The sequence below is a fragment of the Alexandromys fortis genome, unplaced genomic scaffold (genome assembly GCF_014885135.2).
Source record: "Alexandromys fortis isolate MF-2015 unplaced genomic scaffold, M_Fortis_MF-2015_v1.1 scaffold_200, whole genome shotgun sequence".
NCBI classification, from domain to species: Eukaryota; Metazoa; Chordata; class Mammalia; order Rodentia; family Cricetidae; genus Alexandromys; species Alexandromys fortis.
In genome coordinates this window covers 2,266,442-2,293,965 of record NW_026068148.1, presented here as the reverse complement: position 1 = coordinate 2,293,965, position 27,524 = coordinate 2,266,442, and the positions used below count along the sequence as shown (strand labels likewise).

Sequence of the window (27,524 nt, the reverse complement as noted above, 5' to 3'; positions counted from 1 at the left end):
CCCTGCCAGGGTCAGTTGCTCAGTCCGAGAGGTTGGAAAGGCTGGAAAGTCCACAGGGCCAAGAACAGAGAGGGTCAGTCCAGTGAGTTTGCTACCATGGTTGGTTTCAAGCACTTTGGCTTGTGTTTTTGTTTTTTCTTGTGGATTTGGTGCTGACTGATTTGCCGGACTCTCCTTATTAGCAAGCAGAGTAGGGAAGGAACAGATATAATGAGCTATTCCGTACTCTGGCTTGTTCTTGTCTTTGAAACACTTCTTCACATTCTGGGAACATCTCAGGTCAATTAACTATGCAGCTACAATGGGCAAAGCAGGCTTCTTCCTACGGACTTTACTGTGAATGGTTTGGCTCTTGTCAAGCTAATTTTCTGTTATTTTCAATATTAGTTGTTGTGTGCTAAGAAACAGGAGCGTAATCGCCAAACTAGCTCTTTATACTTATGAGTATTAATTTTAAAAGCATTTTTGGATGTGGTCAGGTGATCTTGAACTCATAATTTGTCTGCCTCCTCCACCGAGTGCTGAGATTACAGGTGCGTACCACTCTATTTGGCTCTGGAGCCACTGTTTTTTTTTTTTTCTTAAGACAAGGTTTCATATAGCCCATGCTGACTTTAAACTCATTATGCACCTGAGGATGACCTTGACCTTCTGCCTCCACCACCTAAGTTTTGGGATTCCGGATGTATGCCATCATACCTGGTTTACTGAACCAAATTTTATTGGGAATTATATATTCTTCTTCCAGATTTAATGCAGATGCTAAAGGTAATCCGGAGTTCCTTTCACGCAGTTTTACAGAAAATACCCATGCATTAACACATCAAATAGCTTCTCTGAGTCCCTTATTACAGGTGAGGTGCTGAGTTATAATATACTTTCTATGCTGTATCTTATGCCATCCTCACCAGAGTTGTGAGATGGGGACCATCATTATCTTAATTTTACAATGAAAACACGGAGGCCCAGAAAGCATAATACACAGGCACACAGTACAGAAATGGAGAGTGGAGATTCAAACCTGGGGTTTTCTGCCTCAATTACACTACATTTTCTTTACAGTGCATTTTAGCCACCCACTTGCCCTTGAGAACAACATTCATCTGTAGGGGAGTTTCCCTACTACAATGCCACTGATCCAACTATCCCCTTTCCTCTCCCTCTTCTCCCCATTTCCTTCCCTCTGTGCCTTTCCCTTTCTCTTCCTGCCCCCTTTCTTTCTTCCTCCCCCTTCCTCCTTCTATCTCTTTTCTTTCCTTTCCTATCCTCCTTTTCCTTATTTTCCTCCTATTCCTTCTGCTTTCTCCTCCTCTTCTCTTCCTTCCACTTTATTTCTTTTTTCTTTTAGTGCTTATCCTATCTATCATTTTGTATTTTGGGACTGGTTGGTATTTCATATCTTGCTTCAAAGCCAGGCCTGCCTGTGCTATATCCAATACGCACATTTCATTTTTTTTTCTAAACTGCTTTCATGTGACATGTAAGATGGGAGCCATCCACAACTTAGATTAGCTTATGGGCCAACATAGTTGAACATTCTGCCAAACATGAACTGGACACACATCAGTTGAACAAGCTGTAGCTCTTGCTTTCAAGTGGGTCATACAACCTTGAAGGACGACAGACATTGGAAGCATAATTTTGAACTTATTACATGTGTTTGATCTAAAAGCCAAGCATGACCTTGGTGATGAGTATATATCAGGATATGTGCAAACAAGGGCTGTGAAAGCTTTGAAAGAGACACTCAGAAGGCAGAAGACAGAAAATTGCTTCAAGTCTGAGGACAGCCTCTTCTACCTGCTGAGATACAGGCCCAGCCAGAGCTATGTGGTGAGACTCTGAAGAAAGTATGGAATATATACATATTAGAGTACTACTCAGCAGTAAAAAACAAGGACTTCTTGAATTTTGCATACAAATGGATGAAAATAGAAAACACTATACTGAGTGAGGTAAGCCAGACCCAAAAAGAGGAACATGGGATGTACTCACTCATATTTGGATTCTAGCCATAAACAAAGCACATTGAGCCTATAATTAGTGATCCTAGAGAAGCTAAATAAGGAGAACCCAAAGAAAAACATATAGGCATCCTCCCGAATATTAACCTTCATCAGGAGACAGAGACAGAGACCCACATTGGAGCACTGGATTGAAATCTCAAGGTCCAAATCAGGAGAAGAAGGAGAGAGAGCACGAGCACGGAACTCAGGACCACGAGGGGTGCACCCACACACTGAGACAATGGGATGTTCTATCGGGAACTCACCAAGGCCAGCTGGCCTGGATCTGAAAAAGCCTAGGATAAAACTGAACTCGCTGAACATTGCGGACAATGAGGACTACTGAGAACTCAAGAACAATGGCAATGGGTTCTTTGATCCTACTGCACGTATTGGTTTTGTGGGAGCCTAGGCTGTTTGGATGCTCACCTTACTAGACCTGGATGGAGGTGGGTGGTCCTTGGACTTCCCACAGGGCAGAGAACCCTGATTGCTCTTTGGGCTGACGAGGGAGGGGGACTTGATTGGGGGAGGGGGAGGGAAAGGGGGGCGGCGGTGGGGAAGAGACAGAAATCTTTAATAAATAAATAAAAAAGAAAAAAAGAACATCAAAAAGCAAAACAAAAGAACAAAATAACAACAAAAAATCAAAGCAAAAATAACACAACAAAAACAACAACCCCTTTCCCCCTGAAAAATCAACCAACCAAACAACAAAACCACGAACACAAAATCCCCTTGGCAGGAAGAAGTCTAGGAAAGTGCCCTAGTTAGTTGCCTATGATGGAGAGTGGTGGGGGTTGCATAATAATGGTTGACTGCATTCTCTGTTTTTTTTTTCCTTCCTCTTTCACCTCCTAGCTCCACAATTTCTCAGGCTTCTCTAGGAAGCAAACCCACCTAGACACAGCTTGAGCTGCCACAGGAGGGCAGCAGGCCAGAAATGGCAGGCCTGAGGCAGTGGGGCGCTGGGCTGAGGACATAAATAAGCATGTTAATGAAAACCAGCTTGGGCCAAAAAGCCTTGTCATTTCTTCAGACATTTGGGGCCTCTTACAGTGACCTAGTTACTGGAGAGAGGCCTGGCCTCACATACACACAATTAAGAGTCACCTTTTAGTGAGCACTTACTAACTCATCAAATCCTTAGTCAACTATATGCAAATTTCCCCCACTTTATGTGGCAGGCACTAGGCTCAGAAGGACTCATTATTTTCCCAGGTGGGTACAGCGAGTCGGAGTCGTAATTTGAAACCCAAAGCCTGGATTTCCAGGGCCAGAGCTGTTAATTCCTACATGTAATGAATGTCTGTCGAAGGAAGAAACAGATGGATGAAAGGACATATGTGTTAATTAACTCCACTTTAATAAACATTTGTTGAACGCTCTGTGTCATCCCCTATGCCATGCACCAACACACACACACACACACACACACACACACACACACACACTACATATAGCCTCTATCATCAAGGAGCTCACAGAAACACTTTTTACTGTAGCATGACTTGTGGATATAAGTAAGTGAGTTTCTTGAACAACAGTTTTTAATGATGTTATATTATTATATTTTAATGATGTTATATTATTAGCCTAAGGTCAGTCTTTCTTTCTCTTGCTTTCTCTCTCTCTCTCTCTCTCTCTCTCTCTCTCTCTCTCTCTCTCTCTCGGTGTGTGTGTGTGTGTGGGGGGGAGGTTGTGCTCCCATCAGCAAAGGGTCTCAAATGATTAGCCATCAATCCGACCACAGCACAGCCGCTAACAAATGGCACTGCAGCTTCTATCACATTAGCCAACTCTCCTTCCATTTATCACGTCTGCCTTGTTGAATCCTTCCCGGTATGAACGTTATCTGTTACCCTAATGGACAATTATCCCATCTATCACTCCTGCTGGTCTTGCTGATTGCTGCCAGTCTACTTGCCCATGGAGGAGACTTAGAAATAGTCACAAAGATGATGTACTGGAAAATTGTTTTTTTTTTTTTTGTACATTTTTCTATCCATGCAGAATGAATTCCTTTGCTAGCTGTCCTTAAGTCGTGTTTGTTTCATTGGTTATATAAGGGCACCTTCTGAATTCTTTACCTGGATGTGGAACAAGTGTTTGCTGCTTTGTTTATAGACAGGGTCTCACCACGTAGCTCTAGATGGCCTGGAACTCGCTTTGCAGAGCGGGCTGGCCTCATCTACACGGAGATCCACCTTCTTCTGCCTTCACAGTGCCGTGATTAAAAGCCTGAGTTACCCCATACCCAGTTCAAGAATTATTTATTTTTTAAAATAATTTGCTTAAATTTATTTTATGTGCATTGGTGTGAAGGTGTCAGATCCCCTGGAACTGGGGTTACAGACAGTTGTGAGCTGCCGAGTGGAATTGAATCCCAGTCCTCTGGAAGAGCTGAGTGCTCTTAACCTCTGGGACATCTCTCCAGCTCCCCAAATTATTTCTTGACTTAAAAACAAAAGCACCTCTCTAGGAAACAGCATTCTACAACTTTGTGAAAGTACAAAAGAGTGAACGGATGGGTGGATAACTGGATAAGCATACTTAGGGATATAGCAGAGAGGCAGGCTTTGTACCTAGGCCTCAGGTGGCTGATCTTCCTGTCAGGGTGCCTGCTATTTCACTTCACTTCACATGCAGTTGGAAAGGAATCCCACGCTGATTAAGGCTGAAGTGAAACATACAGTACCAAGAGCAGAACACGTTGCCTTGTTGAAGTCTCTGAGACTCTTGCTATGGACGTGCGAGTAGAAATGCCCTCCTTCCCTATGCCCATTCAAGCCTGCTAACACATTGCAATTTTCGTTTCGGTCTCGGGGTGCAGGCTGGCCTGGATCTCAGTATCTTCCTGCCTCAAACTCTAGAGCGCTTGGAGCATACACATGTGTCACCATACCCAGTCACTCTTCGTTTCCCTTATTTCTCTTTCCTTTCCTTTGCCTCCTTTCTTCCTTTCTTGACAAGATCCTCATGTGACTCACTCTGGCCTCAAACTTGCTGCCTTGAACTTTTGATCCTTCTAATTCCACTTCCTAAGTGTTGGGATTGTAGGCATGCACTACTATGTCCAGTTTATTCGGCGCTAGAAATTGAACCCAGGGCATTGTGCCTGATGGAAAAGTTCACCCTGGAATGAACTAAAGCCCCCGCATAGATTCAACTTAAAATCTCTTAGAGTCATTGCATGTGTGTTTTTTTTTTTTTAAGATTTATTTATTTATCATGTATACAGTGTTCTCCCTGCATGTATACCTGCAGGCCAGAAGAGGGCACCAGATCTCATTACAGATGGTTGTGAGCCACCATGTGGTTGGCTGGGATTGAACGCGGGACTTCTGGAAGAGCAGTCAGTGCTCTTAACCTCTGAGCCATCTCTCCAGCCCCTCCGTGTGTGTTTTTATGCATTTATGCACACATACCATGGCATACATGTGGAAGTCAGAGGGCAACTTGTGGAACTCAATTCTCTCCTTTCATGATGTGGGTCCTGTCAGGTTTGGTATCAGATAATATACCCACAGAGATATTCACTGAACTATCTTACCAGCTCCCATATTTAGCTTTTTTTTTTGATTCCTGTAATGAAAATGCCCAGTACAACCAGCATCATCGGTTATCTAAGGCACAAAACAAACAAACAAACAAAAACCAAGAGTTTCCTTTTGCTGTGGCTTTTGTCTCACCTCTCCAATCAGCCAATCTCCGTGCTCTGCTAAGTGTACATCCTCAACATCCCTTGAGTGGAACCCATCTTCTCCATTCCACTTCTTTCATTCAGAGCTGGTCCTTCCCCAAACAACTCTTACCTTGATTCTTATAATAGCTTCCTTTCATCTCACTTTTTAAAGTCTGCATTCTGCTCCCCACTTCAGCTCCTTTCAGACTCCCGCCACATACTCCTTCTAACTTCATTTCTCCCTCCTCTTCATCTTCCTCTCTCCTTCTTCCTCCTTCCACTGTGGCTCTTTCTCCTGTGTCTCCTCCTCCTCTAAACTACTGAGTTCAATTAGTGCTGCCCATATGTGCGTGGTTGTAGTGTCAGCCTCTGGAGCATGGGCCACATACCAAAGGCCATATCTTTGAAGAAGACCAGTTAACTCCCTGTCCCTTAGAAGCCATAACCTGTCAAAAACTTCTCTGTTAGGGGTTGGGCCTTCAGGGCCTCTCTCCTAAATCTATGTTGGCTTGATCTTGTGCAGGTATTATGAAGGTAATTACAGAAGCGGATGAGCCCTCTCACTTTCTTCCCCACGCCCATATGCATTCTCTCCAAAGGGACTGGAGTGATCTTTCGAATACCTTTCTACTTAATCCTTGTAACTGGATTCGCAACATCTGTGAGTAGAGGCTCTCAGAGTGAGGTCCTAGGAACAGCAGCACCAGCAAGTCTGACAACTCGCCAGAGTTGGAGTTATTGAATCAGAGCTAGGGAGTGCACACCTCCAGCCTGTAGTTAACAAAACCTGTGGATGATTCTGATAAATACTCACATTTAGAACTTGTTTCCCTGAAGCTGTGGCTGCACACTACACTAAACTGGGAAGGCTTTAAAAAATCCCAATGCCTTACCCACAGATAAATTAAAGCAGAGTTCCTGGTGTGGGACCCAGTCATGAATAGTCTAAAGCCTTTCAGGTGATTCTAATGTGGAACGAAGGCTGGGAGCTACTGTAAGGATGGAGTCCAAACTCCTGGACTTGGCACTAAAGGTCTTTTTCCCTGGTCATATCTTGCCATGCTGCTACTCACTCATTCTGGAGTTTCTCATTCACACAGAGTTATTAAGAATTCCTTTAGAGCCATGTGTATTGGCACCCATCATTTACAATCCCTTTCCTTCCCTTTCCTGCCTCCCTTTACCTAGCTGACACTTACTTTCTCATCCATAGTACCCAGCGCTCAGAAAATGATTCCTTTACAGAAGATACCTCCTTAATCCATGCCCCCTCCCACTGGGTAAGATACCTCTCCTCCAATCCCTCCAGTGCTCAGATCACACAGCTTTTGCTATATCATTTTGTTATTCTCTGATTAGTTGTCTTTTTTCACTGGCTTGAGCCAGAATGAGAGCTATGATCCTCAGTCTACAGTACAGTATCTATTTCATGGTTGGTTTTCAGTGGGTCTTTGCATTTGGTGATCTCTTCCTGGGGTGTATTTCTCTGCCTTTCCTATGCGGTGGGGTTCCAATTTCAAATTGCAGCTTAGATGGTCCTTCTTTTCTGAATTCTTGAATCCTGTCTTGGTTAGGAACCCTCCCTTGAGGCTCTTAGTTTAGGTGTGTGTGTGTGTGTGTTATCTGTGTGTGGTACATGCTTTTGTGTGTCATGCAGATGCAGAGACATCAGCATCAGGTTCCTTATTAGATTACCCTCAACCTTATTGCTCTGAGACAGGGTTTTTCAGCAAGCTAGACGTGTGATATTTTGGCTAAACTGCTTGGTCGGTGACTTCTTGAGGCCTGCATGTCTCCATCCCCCCAATGTTTGGGTTACAGGCACACACAGGGCTCATGAATGTGGCCAGTCTTACGTGGGGGAAAGTGGGGAGCATGGCTGGAAAAGCATATTCTCTTGGATATCACTAGGATACTTGCTCTGCAAACAGGGAAGCATCACAGAAAGTGTTTGAGCAACAGAGGGTACAGTGACTCTGATTTTAGAAAGACATATTGCTGGGGAGAGGAGGTGTTTGGATGGGTTGGAGAAGGAAGTGATGAAAACCAATCAGGGAGCTATTGTGATGAAACAATAGGAGCCCAGACAGAAATAGTGGCAGAAGACATGGGGAAGAAGATAAGGACGTTCACGAACTACATCATTCATTCTTTAGATGTTTACTAAACACCTGCTATGTGGTAGGCATTGTGCTGGCAGCTGGGACACAATAATGCAACTCCCACCTCAAGGCACTCACAGTTCAATGAGGGGGATAGATACATAAACAACGATAGCCTCTATTTTCTATGGACTAGGGTAGTACTATATCTAAAGTGTTAGAAGAGCAGAGAAGATAATTGGCAACATGTCTTAGTATGTAGGAGTACTTGCTTTGCAAACATGAGGACCTGAGTTCAAATCCCAAATACCCACATGAAAGCACAGTCATGTCTAACCCAAGCATTGGTCAGATGTAGACAGGTATTCCCTCAGGACGTCTCTGGTCAGGTAGTCTAGCCTAAATAGTATGTGTCTAGTTCACTGAGAAAGCCTGTTTCCAGGCATTGGGACTGAGGCTACTAAAGGAAGATACCAGGTATAAAATGACAATGAGAAAGCTTCATGTTCAAAGAAACTGAGAATTTCAAGATGACGACAGAGCATTAAATAAACTTGGGACCCCTTTGGTAACAATATCTTGTGTGATAGCCCAGATCTGCCTCTGTGTCCTCTGTGCTCTCAAGACACAACCACCCTTGTTTGTATTGCTTTGCTGCCCATTTGCACTATAACTTTCTTTTTTTAAAAAATGTTTTCTTTATTATTTATTATGTATACAGTATTCTGCCTGCATGTATACATGCAGGCCAGAAGAGGGCATCAGATCTCATTACAGATGGTTGTGAGCCACCATGCGGTTGCTGGGAATTGAACTCAGAACCTTCGGAAGAGCAGTCAGGGTTCTTAACCTCTGAGCCATTTCTCCAGCCCCATATTTTATTTATTTATTATGTATACAATATTCTGTCTGTGTGTATGCCTGCAGGCCAGAACATTACAGATGGTTGAGAGCCACCATGTGGTTGCTGGGAATTGAACTCAGGACCTTTGGAAGAGCAGGCAGTGCTCTTAACCTCTGAGCCGTCTCTCCAGCCCGAACTCTTATGGCTTTTTCCAGGTTTTTCATTCTTCCTAGCTATGCAAAAAGGTTCTCTTCACCTCAGATCCACCCCATGCTTCAAAGACCTGCTCAGCTCTCACTTCCAACCACTCAAGACCTTTGTAGCTTCCAACACACAGACTGATAGCACTTGTAGCTTCACATGTGTGATCCGAGTTTTCAGCTACTTGGGGGCAGGGGATTTACCATGTCTGTCATTTTTCTTTGTACTCATGACTTTGTATTCATGTACTCAAGTCATGTTTCGCATGACTTGGGGAAGAAATGCCATAGCTCTAATCACCAAGTTTGAGAAAGATACAATAGCCTCTGAAATACTGATTTGGGTAAATTCTTGTTAACCACGTAACATGAAAAAAGTTAATGTTCTTTGAGTGCTATCTTTACTCTCTATAAAAATAAGTTACTTAGAAAAGTTGCATTTTGTGCTAGTCTCTTCTTCCATGCTAATGTTTGCAAAGGCTTTTGTTTTATAATATTCATAAGATGTATTTCATTTTCCATAATTGCAATACCTGAGGTCTTTGAGGATCTAATTCTGTTTTCCTTGTTCCTGACTTCATTGCATGTTTTGTAATTTTTGATTATGAGCTCATGTTCAGCCAGACTTTACCTTGGTAATCCTGTGAAAACTGGTTTGAGGGTGTGTTTCTCCAGGGAGGATTTGTCTCTGCTTCATCTAGGAGCTTCAGGGCACTATTAATCCAAGGTTGCTTTAGAGGAATTCTTTAGTCCCAAAGGCAGGGTTCATATGTTCTTTGTTTATATAACTCCAATGCTTAGCTCAAGACCTTTTAGGCAATCAGCATGTATTCGTTGATTGAATAGGTGAGTGACTAGGACACCTAACCGGGTTCTTTTGGAGGCCCCCAAAAATATAACCTCCAGTGGTAACAAAGGTCAGTATATCTATCATGAAAATAATAATTGCTAACATTAAAATAATTCAATTATTTTTATTTTACATCTATGATTGTTTACCTACAAACACTGCACGCTGCCTAGTGCCTATGGAGGCTAGATGATGGTGCCACGTCCCCAGGAACTGGAGCTCTGGTAAGCTGTTATGTGAGTGCTAAGAACCAAACCTGGGTCCTCTGCAATAGCAGAAAGCGTTCTTAACCACCGAGTCATGTTTCCAGTCCCAATTGCTAACATTTTTGAGCACCTACTCTGTGCCAGATGTAATTCTAAGTATTTCATTAATTATCTGATTGAATAAGAATTAAACTCTTTGTGTGTGTGTGTGTGAGTGTCAGTGTGCATATGGCAATTAGAGGACAACTTGTAGAAGATCTCACCTTCCAAGATATAGGTTGGTGTTGGTGGGCTATGACAATTGAATTCTGGTCATCAGCCCTGGTAGCAGGTGCTGATAGTCTCTCTGAGCCATCTTGCCAGTCCATAACCGTCTAGTTTATTAATAGGTATTATTCTGTGAGGTGAGTGCTATTGCAGTCTTCAGTTTCCAGAAGAGGTGCAGCAGACACAGGCAGGCTAAGTGTGTTAGCCAAAGTTGCACAGATAGAGCACAGAAGAACTTTAGTGAGCGCTCAGGAGCTCTAGGCTCACACCCATTCACCACTCCGCAATACACAAGAATGCACTGGCATCGACAGGCCAGTGGATGACACACTTCAGTGCTGCCAAAGGAACTTCCAGAGCTGTATAAAATGTCACATCAGGCATAGGATGACACTTGACATGGTTTTGTATTATTAACAGTAATAGAGCTATTAGTAATAAGACTAATAATGTCTGAATGCTGTCTCCCCACCAAGAAGAAAAGGAGCAGGTTGAAGGAGGGAACTGCAGAATATTGGTCTTTGCTTGACTCAGTATAGATTTGCTAAGTGAATGCTTGTTTTTAAGTTAGGGGTGAAGGCTTTGAATAAGTTACGCCACACCCTGTATATATGCCAAACTGAAATTACTGATGCCTCTTTCACTTTGCATTGAAAACCTGAAAACGTCTAGATGTTACTGTTACGTGGCTGGGCATAATGGCACCTTGCATGTGTACAGTCCTAGGGACCCCCAGGAGGGAGGAAGGAAGAAACTTTGTGTGCCGGCTAGTTGTATGCCAACTTGAAACAAGCTAGAGACATTTGGGAAGTGGGAACTGCAATTCAGAAATGTCCCCCTACCACTTTGGCCTGTGGGCAAGCAGAGCCTCTTATTGGTCGATGATTCACATGGCAGGACTCAGGTCACAGTGGATAGTGCTACTGCTGGGCTGTTGGTTGTGGGCGCTGTAAGAAAGAAGACTGAGCAAACGATGAGGAGCAGGCCAGTAAGCGGCATCACTCTGTGGCTTCTGCTTCAGCTCCCGCCTCCAGGTTCCTGCCATGAGTTCCTAGTCTGACTTTCCTCAGTCACAGAGTGTGACATGATTGCTGCAATCTGCAGCAAACCCTTCCTCCGCAAGCTGCTTTTCCTCATGGTGTTTTATCACAGCATCAGAAACGCTAACTAAGACACTTCGGTGCTGCTTTCGTTGGACCCAGGCTGTCAGAAAACCAAAGTGTCTGTTCACTACTTGTTGGACTGCTATCCAAATTTAGGGCAGCCTGGAGGAAAGAGGGTCTTTATTTACTCTTACCCTTGCCAAAACCAGGAAAGAATTTGAATGCAGGCTCTCAGTAAACATTCTGGGTCGTCAGCTCCAGCGCTCCTCTCATGGAATGAAATTCTCATATTCTACCATTCTCGGTTCAGTACTTGCCCGAGGACTGCAGTGAGATTGGAGGCGAGGGTTCTAAAATTCGGAGGATTGAAGTGGAGGAGTGAGCTGAAGTCTGAGGGGCTGACTGAAGGATGGTGCCCCGGGGAGGGAAGCGGGGGGGGGGGGATGTGACAATACCAGAATTGCAAAATGACAGTGGATTAGGAAGGGCATGGTGGAGAAGGAACAGCACAGCTTCTTTTAAGAGCTTCTCCTTGCAGCATCTATCTGTCGGTTCTAGTTCACCGTTCTTAGTGTGGGCAGCTAGCGCCAGGTTGGTGGTTAGTTTCCAATTTCACTACCCTTGTAGGTATGTGGGGCAGGAGTGAGAGGATGACGGGAAGAAACTTGTTCTGGAGTAAAGAGAGGCCCTGGTATCAGGGTGTTTACTTTACTCTTCTAGGAGCTAGGAGGCAGGTCACTCTTGCCTGTGCAGCCACTTTGGCATACCAAATGGCACCATTAGTGATCCATCCTGGAGAAGGTTATTGCTGGAGATATAAATGAGGGCCATTTTGAGTTTAAGAAGCCCCGGGAACATTCACACAGCTGGAGAGGAGAACGTTGCAAAGAGATTTGGGAGTTTGGAGCATGTAGGTGAGAGTTGAAAGTACCCTAAGGGAGTACATAGAAAGAAATGCAGAAGAAAGGGCGTCCGCAGTTTTTATGGTCTGTGGGGGTGGGGAATAAAGCTCGGGAGTTGTAAGGGTTTGAGGAGGGTACATGTGTTCATCCATCCATCCATTCATTCAACATTTATTAAGCTTTATGCCAGATATAGAATTGGAGAGGAAGTTGGGGATTTAAGAGGGAGAAGGATTGAGAGGGGATCCCTGGGTGGATCCAGATGAAGGAGAAGGGAGGAGCTAAGTGCCTGGGCTCCCGCTTGCCAGGAGAGCACATCTGTTAACACAAAGCTGCATCTGTATCCAAGCCAGCTCTCTCCCGCGCTTCGTCCCCTCCTTTTTACCCACCCCAAGACAGGGAGCCACATGGTGGCTTCCTACTTCCCTAAAATTCCACCCCCACCTCCCGCAATGTTCTTCCTAGGCATTTAGTTGTGTCGCCCGGCAACACCCGCTCCAAGAACTCAAGCAACTCCCAGGGGCGGGTCGTGGTGGTAGTGTTGTTGTTGTTGTTGTTGTTGGTGGTGGTGGGGTTTGACAGTTTTGAGAGAAGAGCCAGAGAAGGCGCTGTTTGTCTGTCTGTAATTAGCTCCAGCTGCTGTTCCGAGGCAGCGCTGGGGGTTGCGAGGAGTGCGAATGCATGCGTATGAACCTGTGTGCGTGGCGTCTCATCGCTATCACTCTATTTCTCACTGGATTGCGCGTTGGCTGCAGCCCTGCTTCTCTGCAGCCCCTCCTATCCCTGAGGATCCCAAAGGACAGACTGTTCCACAGGCAGCACCAGCTTGAATCGTTAATGCTGCTAAGCAGGAGGACAACAAATATAGGCCCCCATATGTCCTGGATACACACGTCCCTGCTCTTCCCCCACACCCTCTTCCTGAGTGTTTCCTGGTGAGTGAAGCCCCAGCACTTGAAATTAGCAACACTTCGCTTCTGCGCAGCCTTTTGGCAAGGAACTTTTGCAGCTGCCCTGCCTTGCATGCATTCCCAGACAGCCTGGAGGGGCAGCATTATACAGGTGAGGACATGGAGGCCCAAGGAAGTGGAGAGATTTGCATCTGGTTACCCACATGATGGTGGTAGGATACATTTTGGGGGTACAAGTCCATGGCATGCTGGCCTGCTGGCAACCCCCATCGAAGTTCAGTCAAAAGGGCTTCTCCTGGGTGGCTCTAGCTGTTGCTGTCTGTCTGTTCATGAGAACCTGTTAGCTATGGTCTAGCATCTGCTCCAGCCATCACTGAAAATGCTGATGGTGCTGATAACTAGAAATCCTAAGGCCAGAATTTATCTAGTGCATGTCACTTGATCACCACAGTGCTGGTGCTTATGGGGGACATGAACTGTAGTACAATATTGCCTCTGTCCTTGAAGAAGTGGTGACTAAAATCAGGAGTATCCTTTAGAAACCAACTCCAAAGGTGATCCCAGGGGCTTCTCTCTTTTCCTTTAACTGGTCTGTTATAATGGATAATGAAGCAGAGCCTCCTGGATTGTCTTTCTATTACCCTATCCCACGGAGACCAAAGATGGGAGGATGGCTTGGACAGTGTAATGCAGGACAGGAAAATGGACAAAAGAAAGGAAAAAACTAGAGCTGCCACTACATATCAGACATAATGTAGGGTATGTATTTTGGATATATGTCATCTCTACTATATCCATAGTAGACACACACACATACACAAACACACACACACAATCATATAGCATGGAGTAACTCTTTGGTTCTACCTACTTTCAAAGTCATATGAAGAGCTTAGAACAATTTCTGACCCTTTCAAAGCACTGAATGAATGCTGAGTATCCTTCCTTCTTTATATTATCTTCATGCATACTATCTATATCACTTTACCCATTCTTTATAATTCTAGAAGATAGTAGCTATCATTTGCACTCCCAAATCATAAACGAGGAAAAGAGTATCACTGTATATAAGCCTGAAGGTACAGAGAATACATACGAGCAACTAGACTTTGGGGATCTACTTAACTTGTCAGGTGCAGAGGCACACATAAAACCTTATGGACGAGTGGCTGCTGTAGTATGAGCAAATATCTATTTGTGGGGGCAGTGGTTGTAAGTGACCTCATACCTGGGGAAGTTAGGAAAGACTGAAAGATGAAGGAGGTTCAGCTGGAACCTGAGGGATGGAGGTTTTCTTTTTTCTTTCTTTTTTCTTTTTGCCAGAAACAGTAATGGAGGAACAGAAGGGCAGAAGGGTTATACTTGTGTGAAAGTGTAGGGCACTCAGCGGAGTGTGATTGGTAGACGTGGAGGGGAGTGAGAGAAGTGGCTGGGGTCAGCTGTTCAGAGCTTCCTTGCCCAAGAGGAGAGCCTCTGTTCTGCAAGCAATAAGGAGCCAATGAAGACTTCTGAGAAGGAAGTCAGTTTTTATAGCACCAGGGTAGGTGCAAGGATGTAGAGGAGAAAACATAAAGGCAGGTTGACCATCTCATTGGTCCAAGCAAGAGAGGAAATTTCTTTGAACCAGAGACTATGGCAGTGAGCGCTGAGAGGAGGGAATAACTTCAGACATACATCAATATGCAGAAAGCACGGAGCTGAGTGTCTTGGGGGTCAAGGTGAAGGAAGAAGGTGACAATGACCCTGACATTCCAGCTAGGATCTGTGGTTAATTTGTCAGTGGAGGCAAGGAACACATAGGAGGAGTGGTGGAGATAGTTGACCAGGTCAGTATATGGACTTGTGTTTGGGGATACCAATGGAACTTCTAGATGGCTGTGTACAGCAGGAAGCTAAAATCTTGGCCCAGAGCCCAGGCAAGGCTTGGAGGTCAAATGGTACTGGTGAACTCATGGCTTCACTTTCTCTTCTCCTATTTTACACATTTAGGGCCTGGAGTTGGAATCATAGCCAGATGAGCATCTAGTTCTAAAGGGTGGGGTGGTGGAGACACTGGCCTGGAGTGAAGGGAGCTGTTTGTCTTTTCTGGGATTGGGATGCTATGTTGTAGTGATGTTATCAAATTAATGACCCAAAATGTATTTAGAGCCCAAAGGGAAAAAGGCTACAACTCCATGATGGTGACTGGAACCTTCCATGCTAGGAAGCTGGAGCTGGGAGCACATCATAGAGACTTTTTTTTTTTTTAGATCCAGTCTATGCAACCACAACTGGTCTCCTAGGAGTCCTAAAACTTTAATTAGACCCAGCAGGTCCTAGAACTAAATCCCATAATCTCATAAATTGAATGCAACAAGTTAGGGAGAAGAGTTAATATTTTTTAGTGTAAGAGACCCCAAACTGCCATCTTCATTCTGGGTCTCTGAATGACCCTTGGTCAATGATTCGTCCCAAAATATTGATTTAAGATGACATTTTTCTGATAGAACCCTTAGAGCATTTACAGAATTCTCTTTTAAAGTTTCTAGGGCTATACTTAATAATGGCTCTGATTATTTTCACACACACCAATTCATTTATTACTTGGGGATAGCAACTGGCTAGCTTGCTAGTGTGTGAATGTGTGTGTGTGTTTTACCCACACTGGGTAGTACAGGCCTATTAAAAAACAGCTAACGTAACTTTGTATCTGATAATCTGAACAAAAATAAATAAATACATATACATACAAAGATACAAAATGGTTGGGAATATAGCTCAGTCGAAGGGTACTTGTCTAACATGTATGAAGTTCTAAGTTCAACTGTCAATACTAGAAAAGATGTATTAATGTGACTATTTTAATAGTATATTAATTTATGTGTAGTAATCATATACACACATATATATAAAAGAATCATGAATATTGCTTGCTAAATGATTAATATAGGCCAGGCACAGTTTTCAACATATTACATGAAGTAACCTATATTTACACATTAGCAGCTCCTTGAGGTAGGTAGGTCATGTGTTATCATTTCTGTTTCACAGTGAACAAACCATGGGTCATTTAGCCTATGAAGCCTAGGCTGACCCACACCCTGACAGTTTGGCTACAGGACATTATCAACTACCGAGATTTTCTAGAACACCAACTACCTCTGAACAAATCTAGATGAGGGTGCTCTCCCCATCTTGCACCTCAGACTGATAGCATCAATGGCTTAGGCCTGCACTCCCCAAATCTGAAACTGCTTAAGGTTTTGAGGAAACGGCTTGGGAGCTGTTGCTTGGATAAGACCAGACCAACACCCAGGAGGCTTTTGCACATGTTTCTAGAGACTAGGGGTGGAAAGCTGGGTCATGAGCCTCTCCTCCTCCTCCTCCTCCTCCTCCTCCTCCTCCTCCTCTTCCTCCTCCTCTTCCTCCTCCTCCTCCTTCTCCTCCTCCTCCTCCTTCTCCTCACCTTCATGCCCACCCCCATTCCACAAGATGGAGCACAGCATTTTCTTAANAGTGTATAGCTCACTGCTCTCTCTCTCTCTCTCTCTCTCTCTCTCTCTCTCTCTCTCTCTCTCTGTTTCTTTTTCCTTCTGAAAAGTTTATTTTAAAAACAAGAAGAGGGCCAAGGGTGGCAGGGAGCAAATGAATCTTTTTTCTCTCGGAGAGGCAGCTTCAGGAAGGCTGAGGGACTATGTGCATGTGTGTATATCATTTTATAGGGTTTCCTTTCTTGCTTGGCTATTTATGTTTTTAATTTTAAAAATTCTTTTTTTTTGGCAGAGATTTTGCTCTCATTATCTGAAGGAGAGCTTTTTAAACATGCAGATTCCAAGGCTGAAGCCCAAACCCAGAGACTATATTTCTATGGAGATAGTTTTTAAAGTATGTATTTTAGACAACGACCAGACCAAATTAGTTCAAGAGAACCCTCATTTAGTCTTTAAGAAAATGTAGGTCTGTCTTCTGATTCAAGAGATACTGACAGGGGCTAGGTAGGTTATAGCTCAGTGGTCCAGTACTTGCCTTGCATGCTTGATAACCCTGGGCTCCCAGCACTGAAAAAAAAAAAGAGGTAGCAATCTAAGCAAGCCCAGAAACATTTCCTCCTCTCCTCTTGGGGAGCAGAGTCACGGGGGGGGGGTGGCTAGAAAGCAGAGGGCATGCTGAGGGCATGCCTGCATAGAAAGCAGAGCTCCTTCCTACCACCACCCTTGCGAGAGTGAACTCTGTATCCCCAGGAAAGCACAGGGAGGGGCAGAGAGAGGAAGCCTAGGAAAGCCTCTAAAAGTCTCAGCAGGGCAGAAAAGGGACTCCTCAGACGGAGGGAGGGTGGGTGGTGTGGGAAGAAGAGAACAACAGTGGTCTAGCAGTCACAGGATTGGGGAAACCCAATGACAGCAGTTGCTGTATCGTTACATTTTGATGTCATAGGGAGGTTAGCGAAAAGAAGCAGAGACTCTGAGTTTTATGTGGGGCTCCTTCCCCCTTCTTGGGACTTAAGGGTCTGCACTCTACTGAATCCACCCTCCCAGAATTGATTTCCTGTTCCAGTTAGGGAACGGGCAGCAAAAACTCATTAGGTAGCCAGGAGGAGGACTTCATGGACCTCTAGCAGTGATTCTGTTTAGTTAGTTGGAGGATGGAGTGGATGCAGAACCAGTGGGAGAAAAGGCTTGCTCTACTCTAGGGCTATTGGCAGGAAAAGAGGAAGAGTGCCACTTTAAATGAGGAAAATGATGAGCCAGCAGCCCTTCGTGCTGTTTTAGAACTGTACTGAGTGGGGACCACCTTGACTGCTGCTGTGAGACATTCTCAGATGATGACGCATACAGCAGAAAGCAGGAAATGTTCATCATTGCTGACTTTTGTTAAACATGTCCTTTGTACTAGGCGCTATTTAGGGCTTTATAGACATTGTTTTATTTAGCCTCCACAACTCTATATGACAGATCCTGTCATTACCGTGTCCACCTTGCAGATGAGACCAAAAGTGGTTCCATGACCCGACCAGGACCACCAAACTAGGAAGTAGAAGAGTTAAGATTTGAACTCAGGTGGTCCTGCTTTGTTCCCAATGGCCTAGAAAGGAACCCACATAGAGATGTAGGGGTGCTTAATCCTTGACTTGTGGCTGTACTGAGGTAACCTCTCTTTACACTTCATGGCTCTTAGTAGCCATATGTGCCATTGCATCCACCATGAAACACCTTGAGAGTATGCTTTAATGCTGGTCTCAGAGCAGAGAAATGAATTCCTGTATATTCCTCTCCCTTGGCCTCTTGAGTAAAAAGGTTGCAGAATATTAGTTCTGTTTTACCCCTGAGCTTGAGGATCTTCCGAATTTTGGCAGCCCGTACTCAGTGGCCCAGGTAACTCACCCTGAAGATAAAGTTACGAGAAGTTCACCCACCTATTATTCCTTTCTTGAAGATGAGATTCTTTCCGAATCTCAGTTTCATGCATTAGACTTCTGTTCATCAAACTCTAAAGCCTCTGCTTCAGTAAATTGTCTTGTGCCCCATTTTAACAAGATTAGAGCTCTGTCTGACAAACGGAGCTTCTCAGTGCTTTGGGCTGTAATCTGGGTTTTACTCCCAGGTTTCCCATCAGAGGGTCATTTTGACTTGCAGTGATCTCAACTCCCCTCCTCTTTTCCTCTTCTTCCCTCTGTCAAAATCTGCTGTCAGAATGGGATTTACCCAGATGAGGTTTAACCGGCTGACTCTCCTGGGAGGTTGGCATTTTAACTGATGCCAAAGCCCTGGGTTAAAGGAATTATGTACTTAAGACTTTTCAAGCCCCTGGGAGTGGATAGGGAGGATTTAGAAGGCCAGGGGGAACAGTTTTAATGCTTTGGAATGCCACAAGGTAGACATAAGATTCAGACTACCACTAGCAGCACTCAAGGCTCTGACACAAAGCCTTCCTGACAGTCAACCTTTGAGATCTGAGCGTCATTTACCCAGAAAGAGAAACTTCATGAGATCCCAAATACTAAACCAACAGGTAGCAGCCAAGGAGAAAACAAGTTCCTTCTGAGGCTAGCTGCTTTCTGTACGCTGTGAAGTAATTCTTTTTCTATACTATACATACCATACATGTCCCTTCAGGATTTCTCTAGTCCAGATACCAACATCATTCTCTCTAAATCCACTTTCTACCCAGCGCTCATGGTAGAACCCAAGAAAGAAGCTTTTGACTTTGCCCATCACAGACACTGAAGGAGCCAGCCTGATCTAAGGGACATCTTACACTTTTTCTCTGCTTAAGGACAGTGTTGCATCCATATGGAAAGAGCCCCTTCTTAACTGTGGTTGAGAGAGCTGTTACAAGAGCTCAGATGGACGCTAGGACACAGACAGCTCCTTCAAATCCCTTCCCACCAAAGACAGACTTCACTCTCACCTCCCAAATGATTCTGGATCTTGAGAATGATTTGGTCTGTCTGGTGTTGAAGGAAGGTGTGTGTGTGTGTGTGTGTGTGTGTGTGTGTGTGTGTGTGGTGTGTGTGTGTGTAGGGGGCCTGGCTTTGCCATCTTGGGCTATTTTCCAGGGACCTCTGCAGTCCCCCAAAGCAGGTATAGAAGGGCTGACACGCTTCTCTTTCTCTCCCCTCCTCCATTTGGGGCAGCCACTGGAGCTGCTCCAGGGACTGATAAGCTGGCCGGAAACAATGTCCAGTCTCAGTAAAGTGGTAAAAGCATCAGAAATGCTCCTTTCCTGGGGAGCCAGCAGCTATTTTGGCCTCTCTTTCCATTAAAATATGAAGGCACTGAAAGGGACCATCTCGCTGCCTAGCAGGAAGCCTCCCCATTGTGGCAGCATTTCTAACTGCGTTGAGAATCAACCACATTGCTCTTCCTTTTTACCATGGAGGAGTTTCTAGATTCTCATTTATACCCTCCCGCTTACAACATCTTTCACAGTTTCAGCAAATTACTGCATAAAAGATGGAGAAACCAGCAGGGGCTGTGCCCACAATAGTAGCTGTGGATGCATTTAAGAAATTCAAATGCCAAGGGTACACTCTTGCCATTAAATCCAACATGAGGGAAAAAAAATCAGGTGTGAACAGTACTGATGAACAAAGTACCCCAAAGGATAGGTGGGGTTTCTGTTATGCTGGGGGGAGGCATGGGAAAGAACAGAGGCATTTTCAGTTTTCACGCTAAAAGCAGTTCGGTGGCGGGGGGGGGGGGGGGGTTCTGTCAGACATTCTTCCAAAGCCTTGGACTTGCCCACACTGAATCAGATAATGATGACCATCTCCACACTCTTTCCCCCTCTCCCCCTCCCCAGAAGTCAGCGTGAACATCAGTGAGCCCGGGTACTTACAGGTGCAGGAGATTTTAGAAGAGGAAAATGGAGCTCACAGGCTCCTCCATGCCTGCCGAGTCAGTTGCATCAGATTGGGAAGTGATGATCGTAGGAAGAAGATGTTTGGGAAAAAGAGAAAAAAAAAACCCTCATCTCCTCCACCCCCAGCCCTCCTCCTCTTGTCTTCTCAGCCTGCATCCAAACTTAGACCATCCCTTAGGATGGTTTCCATCCGGTCAGGCAGCTTTGTGCCTCCATGTCCCTTACCGTGAGGGTGCTGGCAGGCACATTGTCTCTTGGAGCCTGTGGCTGGGCAAAGTAGTCAGGCCTCTGGGATTAGGTTGGCAGGCGTGACTGTCCTCCAAATGATCAGGAGAGAGAGAGAGAGAGAGAGAGAGAGAGAGAGAGAGAGAGAGAGAGAGAGAGAGAGAGAGAGAGAGAGAGAGAGCAAACCCCCAAACAGGTCCAGGATCAGAATAGAGCGAGCACTCCAGGTCCTTAGCATGTTCCTGGCGTATTCCGAAAGTGGCACCCACAGCAGAGAAAGTGTCCCAAAAATAGCTCTGGCTTCCAATGCCTCGCTGAAACCTGAGAAAGAATTGCTGAATTCAGAGATCTGGGTCGCTGTGGGTGTGTGATCAAAGTCAGGATTTGTTGGTAGCTGGAACTCAAACCTTGAGCTTAGGAGTGACAGGAGGTCACCCGGGTTATGGTCCGCCTTCTTGTTTCCAACTTGTCAAGTTAGAGTCGATGTCTCAAAACTCCCCTGTGCTAAGGCAGGGGGCTACAAAGAGGTCCCGGACATGCTGTTTTCATGCCCAAGTCTCTGATGCGCTAACAATATGAAATAACTCCGCTCTGCTTTCTGCATTTCAAACAAGGGAACTGATACTGTGCAAAGGTTTCTTTAACATATTTGCTTCATGACTGATGAAATTCCCTTTCCAGTAGATTTTTCATTTCTTTTGGCCTTTGGCATAAGTAAATGTCAGCTTCTTAAAAATCAACAGAGAAGAGCAAACAGTAGGGTCTCTGTGATTTTTCTTGGGATTTGAGAAATCTCCCCTCCCTGGCTTCTGACTGGATGGTGTCTGCACATTGCTGCTTATGGAACAGGGAAGGATGAGGTTCACCCAGACATGCTGTCTCATTTTTATATTTGCTGAGATCTTGGGAAACTCTCCTTTCATCAGGTATGTTGCAAACTTTAGCACTGTCTGCAGTGTGTGAGGGTCAGTATGTTAAAAGGTCAGTGTATGTCATTGTTGGACTGGCCATGGGTTTAAGAAGGAAAAGCACAGAATTGGAGTTTCAGATCTGCCTGTTTTTTTCTTTTCTTTCTCCCTCCCCTTTTTTGGTGTGTGAATTTGAGTGAATTACTTCTCTTCTCTGGCCCTCAGTTTCCTCTTCTGTTAAAAAGAAGACAATAATCTATTTCCTGATTTTATCGCAAAGGTACATAGCAAAGATTAATATAGAGTGATGAAAGGACGCTACCCAAAGTAGACTCTGCCCCTCTCAATAAATTGTGATAGTCTTCAACTCTTCAGAAGACCCTGCCTGGTAGCTGCTCTCTGCATCAATCTGCCTACTGTGACATCAGGAAATACGAAAATTCTAGCCACGATAGGCTTCATGTCCAGTGCTCTGAATTGTTTCTGCTTATAAGTCACGAAGCTTTGGGAAAGTTGTTTGCTTACTGTTCTGAAGCTAACTGAGTTTTTCTATCTGCTGAGTAGTTATACAAAGTATTCATAATCATTTTTTGTAGTTTCAAATTTGGGGGCTTTTTGTACAGCAGTTTCGTGCATAAAATATATATTAAACAACACCCACTAATGGAATCTGGGAGAGTACCTTGTGAAAACACATCAATATTTCAAAATGGGATAAATAGCTTAGTATCAATCCAGGTCCAATTCTGCTACTAAATGAGCTTGCTACAAAAATGTTGGCTTTCAGAAACTTTGAGATGTCAGAGAGGCACATAAAGAAATTGTAGGCCAGAGTAGAAATTAGTAGAAAGCTAGGCCTGGAGGAAAATGCCTATCTGTAGGAGCTCTGGAGGGCAAGGCAGGAGGATCTCAAGTTCTAGGCTAGTCTGGGCAACTTAGGCAAATTCTGAATCGGGGCTGAGGATTTCCATGCATTGAAGAGGGTGAGGGAGGGATGAAGGGAGTGTGTGTGTGTGTGTGTGTGTGTGTGTCTGTGTGTGTGTGTGTGTGTGAGAGAGAGAGAGAGAGAGAGAGAGAGAGAGAGAGAGGAGAAGAAGAAGAAGGAGGAGGAGGAGGAGGAGGAGGAGGAGGAGGAGGAGGAGGAATTGGATAGGTATTTAATGCTTCTTATGTTCCAACTAGTCAGCAAGTGCTCTAAGTACATGTTTACTCATTTAGTTGACGCAGTATGTCTTTGAATTGGATGATATCTTTATCATCCCTATTTTACAGATGAGTAACAAAAAGTCTGACGAGTTGGATAACTTGCCCAGAGTCCCGAATGTAAAGAGCAGAGTGGAGACTCCAACCCAGTCAGGATGCAGAATCTGTGCTTCTTACCATTTTATCCAAATCGGGCTTCAGAATCCTGAAAGGGGGGCGGTGAGTTGGCTCAGTGAGTAAAGATGCCTGCTGTGAAGGTTGACAACCCGAGCCCCATCCCTGGGACCCACATGCTGGAAGGACAGAATAACTCTCTCTAGTTACGTAACTTAAAAAAATGCCTCCAGGGGCCAAGTAGGTCACTGTGAGAAAGTCAAGGTGGCTGGGAGGGTCCAGTGAGCTCATGCTCCCATCCGCAAGGAGCAGTCTTCTCAGTCCCAGCTGACACTTGTCATGATGGAATGAGAATCTGAATCGTTCTGTTTTTCCCAGGGAAGCCAGAAATCCAGGGTTTTATGGGAAATCTCCTGACTTCTAAGTGTTGGCAACTAATTAAAAATGTTTTTTTTTTTTTTTTTTAAACTTGCATGGGTCAAATAAAATCTGTCTGCAGTCTGGATCTAGCCTGTGGCTGCCAGTCTGTGAGCTCTGCAATGAGGAAATGGGTATGAAAGTCCTTTGGAAACTGAAGGAAAAAAAAAAAACGTGTTCTAGAAACAGATCTCTTTTTAGGGTTAAGTTTTTCCCCTTCTCAACTGTGGTCTAATTTTTTTCTAGCTTTTTTTTAAACTGCTGTTTCTGGCCTGCTGGAGATGAAAAGTTGGAATTAAAAAGAGACTTCAGTTAACTTGAATGCTTCATTCCTTTGGCAGGCTGGATAAATGAGCAGCCTAGGTGTGCTGGACCAGCTAAGCCTCAGAATTCCTGCCACACCCACGGGCCCCTTCTAAGGAGTTTCTATCCACAGACCCTAGCCGAGGGAAGTAGCAGTTTCTTATGAATAGGTGGCTATGTTTGGTACCACGTGATTCTGTTCCCCCTCTCCCCCAGGCAAGAGCTGATTGAGCGGGGAATGGGCACCTGATCCATGAGCAGTCATTCTATAGGCTGGCAAGCAACCTATGATGGAACCAGGGATGAAAACTTGCCCACCAAGTATATTGGTGACTAAAATTGGACCAATGAGAATCTCTTTCTTGGGAAGTTTGAATACCAGACCTCGAAAGAGTGAGCAGTTTGGCAACAGAGGCAGAAGCTGAACCGAGAGAGAAGGCAGGCGGCAGAGTCTGTGAAGAAACAGAACGAAGGGAGGTTACTGAGCTTCAGCTCATGTGCCAGAACTCTATACATGTTGTTTTCTTTAAAGCTCTTAAAGAGGTATGAGATAGGTCTGGGATTATTCTGAATAGCTAAGAAGTGACTAGAAGTACTGGGGTTTCAGCTCAGGCTTGTATGATGGTAAAATCAGAGAACATGTCCTATCTGGGCATGGTGGCTCACACTTGTAATCCCAGCATGCAGGATACTGAGGCAGGAGGATCATCATGAGTTTGAGACCAGCCTGGGCTCCATAACAAGGCATAGTGTTAAAAAAGCAAAACAAAACAAAACACACTCCCACTCCTAATAAGGGAAATGGTTCTTAAACTCAGGGATCTGGGAATCATTGGTTAAATTGCCGATTTCTTAGCCTCACCTCTTATTTCCTATGCCTGACTCCTGAAAATGAATCCCCAGACAATTGAATCTGTATGTTTCTAGCCTCATATGGGGAAACTGATGCACGGGCTCCACACCATACATTTGTTTTGAGAAAGGCAGTTTTAGAGGCTATTGCAAGTAGTGTATACTGTGTTGTGGTCACCTTCAGAAGCAAGGTCAGTGTCAATAGACATAGTCAAATCACAATTTAAAAGCATTTGGAAAGGAGACGGATTCATCAAATAGGAGGATACCAGTCTCTCCTCTTTGCTTATTTGAAAGCTGAGGACAGGAACTGGATGGTTGCTCAGTTGTTCTGTAGAGTAAGGTATCTGTTAGTCAGGGTGCGGGGCTCACAATGAGCATGTGGTCCATAAGGGTTTTTCATGAGAAGCACAAACTGCTGGATTCCAGTGAACTGGCAGCAAAGACCATGGGAGAAAATGACCAAATGCAGACAGACGTATTGTAAACCATGGGACTTCAAATGTAAACCTTTCTGCTAGGCTTCTCAGCTCTAGAAAAGTTATGTAAGAATCCCATCAGTGCCTTTATTTACAGCATATGTAAAAATGTGAAAGCGGAGAGGACCCCGGCAAGAGAATCCCTCCTAGACCTAGCCCCCGGCTCTGGAAACTGGTATTTCGCATGTTTTATGTTCTACTTTTAGAAAGTTGGCCCCGAGAAGACAAGTAATAGTTTGAAGGTTGTTTGGAGATCATCAGGTCAGAAACTAATTTGTGATAGAAACGCTTAATGGCATCAGCACTTATTCCTACAAGGGAGTCGTATGGTCCAAGGGGTAGCACAGGTCAAATGTCTCGGCCAAGTCCCGCCCCAGCAGGGTTTTCCTTCTCACTTGGCAATTTTTCTTTTTGTGACTTGTTCCTGTGGACACTTTATCTATGCTTATGTACTTACTTAGGCTAAGGTCAAACTTTTCTCCTCTCTCCTGGCCAGAAAGACTTGGTATCTTACAGGTATCGGATCTTATATGTGTTGGTATCTTAACTCTGAGTGACTCCTGAAAGCAGGTCCTTGGTTCCCATCCTCCAGAAATATTGCAGCAGTGTGTCCTGTCCCCCAACCTCCCACCCCCTGCAAGGAGAAAGCCTGAGGACTATGTAGTAAATGATTTGTAAAAGGGAGACAAATGTATTGTGTTGAAAGGACTGTCTTTTATTCTGAGATTATTTCCTTTTCTTGTGGTGTCTTAAAGAAAGCCCCTTCTCTTTAGGAAATGATAATTTGGGGTTGTTTTGTTTCTTAATGCCTTTCTTTGGAAAAAGAAAACTCTGGTAACCCCCCCCCCGCCACTTTGGGGGCTTTGCAATGGCTAGAAATTGTCTGGGAAACTGGTCTCATTTGCAGAGTCCTGTGAGTACCACTAGGTACCTCCTGATGCCACTCACATCGTAACTGCTTATAAATTACCTGCCTCATAGTCTGCAGCAGGATCTCTAAGGATTGACATCAAGCTCAGAGCTCTGGAGTTTACAGTACACTGCTATGTAGTTTCCTTATTTAAGAAAATTGGGATACTGCCCATTTGTTCTCGCTGATTCCACAGACCCTTCAGGACGGCACCTAATGTAAGGCTGTTCCATTTGCTCTTCTCCTAATGTTCTTTTCCCTATAGAGTTGGACATGCATATACATGTTGTTTGGGGGAATTTGCAGCACATCCAATGAAAGCATAATTCCCAAGTAACAGTCAAATCCTTTTCTTTGGAGCTACCCAGAACACACCTACCCTCTCTTCCATATGACAGCCCTTCAGAGACTCAAAGACAGCGTGTGTGACTCTCCCGTGAGCTAAGAGCACTGGCTGAGTCAGACAGACCCGAGTGACAAGCCCAGCTTCACTCCCTCTCAGCTGTAAGAGCCAAGGTAAGTTACTGCATTTTAATTTCTCTCTACTTCAGCTCTTTAGCTGCTTTATAAAATGGGGGCAGCTCCTCCACTTTATTGGTATTTTGTACAATAAAATAATATAGGATATGTAAAATGCTTAGCACAGTGCCTGGCATAGCAAGAACTTAGTAAATGCTAACCATTCCTCACTTGATTTACAAAGAACTGGGTGGGCATTTTAAGCGTTAAATCTGATGGAGAGCAAAATAGTGTGTGTGTGTGTGTGTGTGTGTGTGTGCGTGTGTGTGTGTGTTTCTCTCCTGAATGATGGGGGAAGGTAGGGGACCCCAAACTAGAGCTTGATCTTTAAGCTTCTCTGTTTTCAGGTAACTGGGTGTGTGTTCTCTAGGGCTGGGGGAAATATTGTTGGGAATCTAGAAGCAGGCTTATTTTCAACAGCTAGAAAGCTATTTGTTGACATATTGAACAGTCTCTTGTTTATTCTTATTTCCCCAAGCAGCTAGCCTTGCAATCCCCCAAACTCAATTACCTCTTGCAAGGCGGCAGGAGCTCGACACCTCCTAGCTGTATTGATCAGCACAGACTGGGTGAATACGTGAGGGATCTGAGAGATGCTAAGCAGCAATTTGTGGACTTTTCCTGCCTTAGGAGACCTTCCTTTTCTGTATTCTTAGAGACTTTTTACTTTAATAAGACAGAACTCTGTGCCCAAATAGGCTGAGCATGCAAAAGCCCTCTCTCAGTAGCCTTCTTAGAAGCAAGCTGATGAAAACTATTGCAGTGCACCAGACCATGAAACCTTGGAGTGGCTAGCACAGTTTTCTAGCTGTAGCTTTTTGCACACACTGGGTTTTTGCAAGCAATTGCATGATATAAACTTTAAATGCCATTGCAAGTAGAGAAAGTTTGCAAGGAGACACACCCAACTCTGAGCAGCCTGAGCAGTGGGACTTGTGGGGAAGCAGGGTGGAGTAGTCTCAGGACTTTATCTGGACTGAGATTTCAAGTTTTTAATCCTAGGAATAAATTCCTAGATTACTTGCGTATTAAACACAAATAAAAGTTAGAAAGAATCATTTTTATATATAAACCGAGAAAAACAATAATAGCGAGCCACCCAAGATGCAATTTCAGAGGTCACTTCAGAAAGAAAGGCCCAACTGGTGCAACTGTTAAGTTTTTTTTTTTTTTTTTG

The 27,524-nt window shown here is 44.4% G+C and overlaps 1 protein-coding gene across 1 annotated transcript in view; it reads left to right on the top strand.

Moving 5' to 3' along the window:
• Rtl9 (retrotransposon Gag like 9) overlaps positions 1–27,524 on the top strand; it is a 42,534-nt gene that overhangs the window by 4,661 nt on the left and 10,349 nt on the right. Inside the window, exon 2 of the mRNA XM_050127189.1 lies at positions 26,189–26,344. The gene's annotated coding sequence lies outside the window, so the exon portion shown is untranslated. The remainder of the gene's footprint in view (positions 1–26,188; positions 26,345–27,524) is intronic.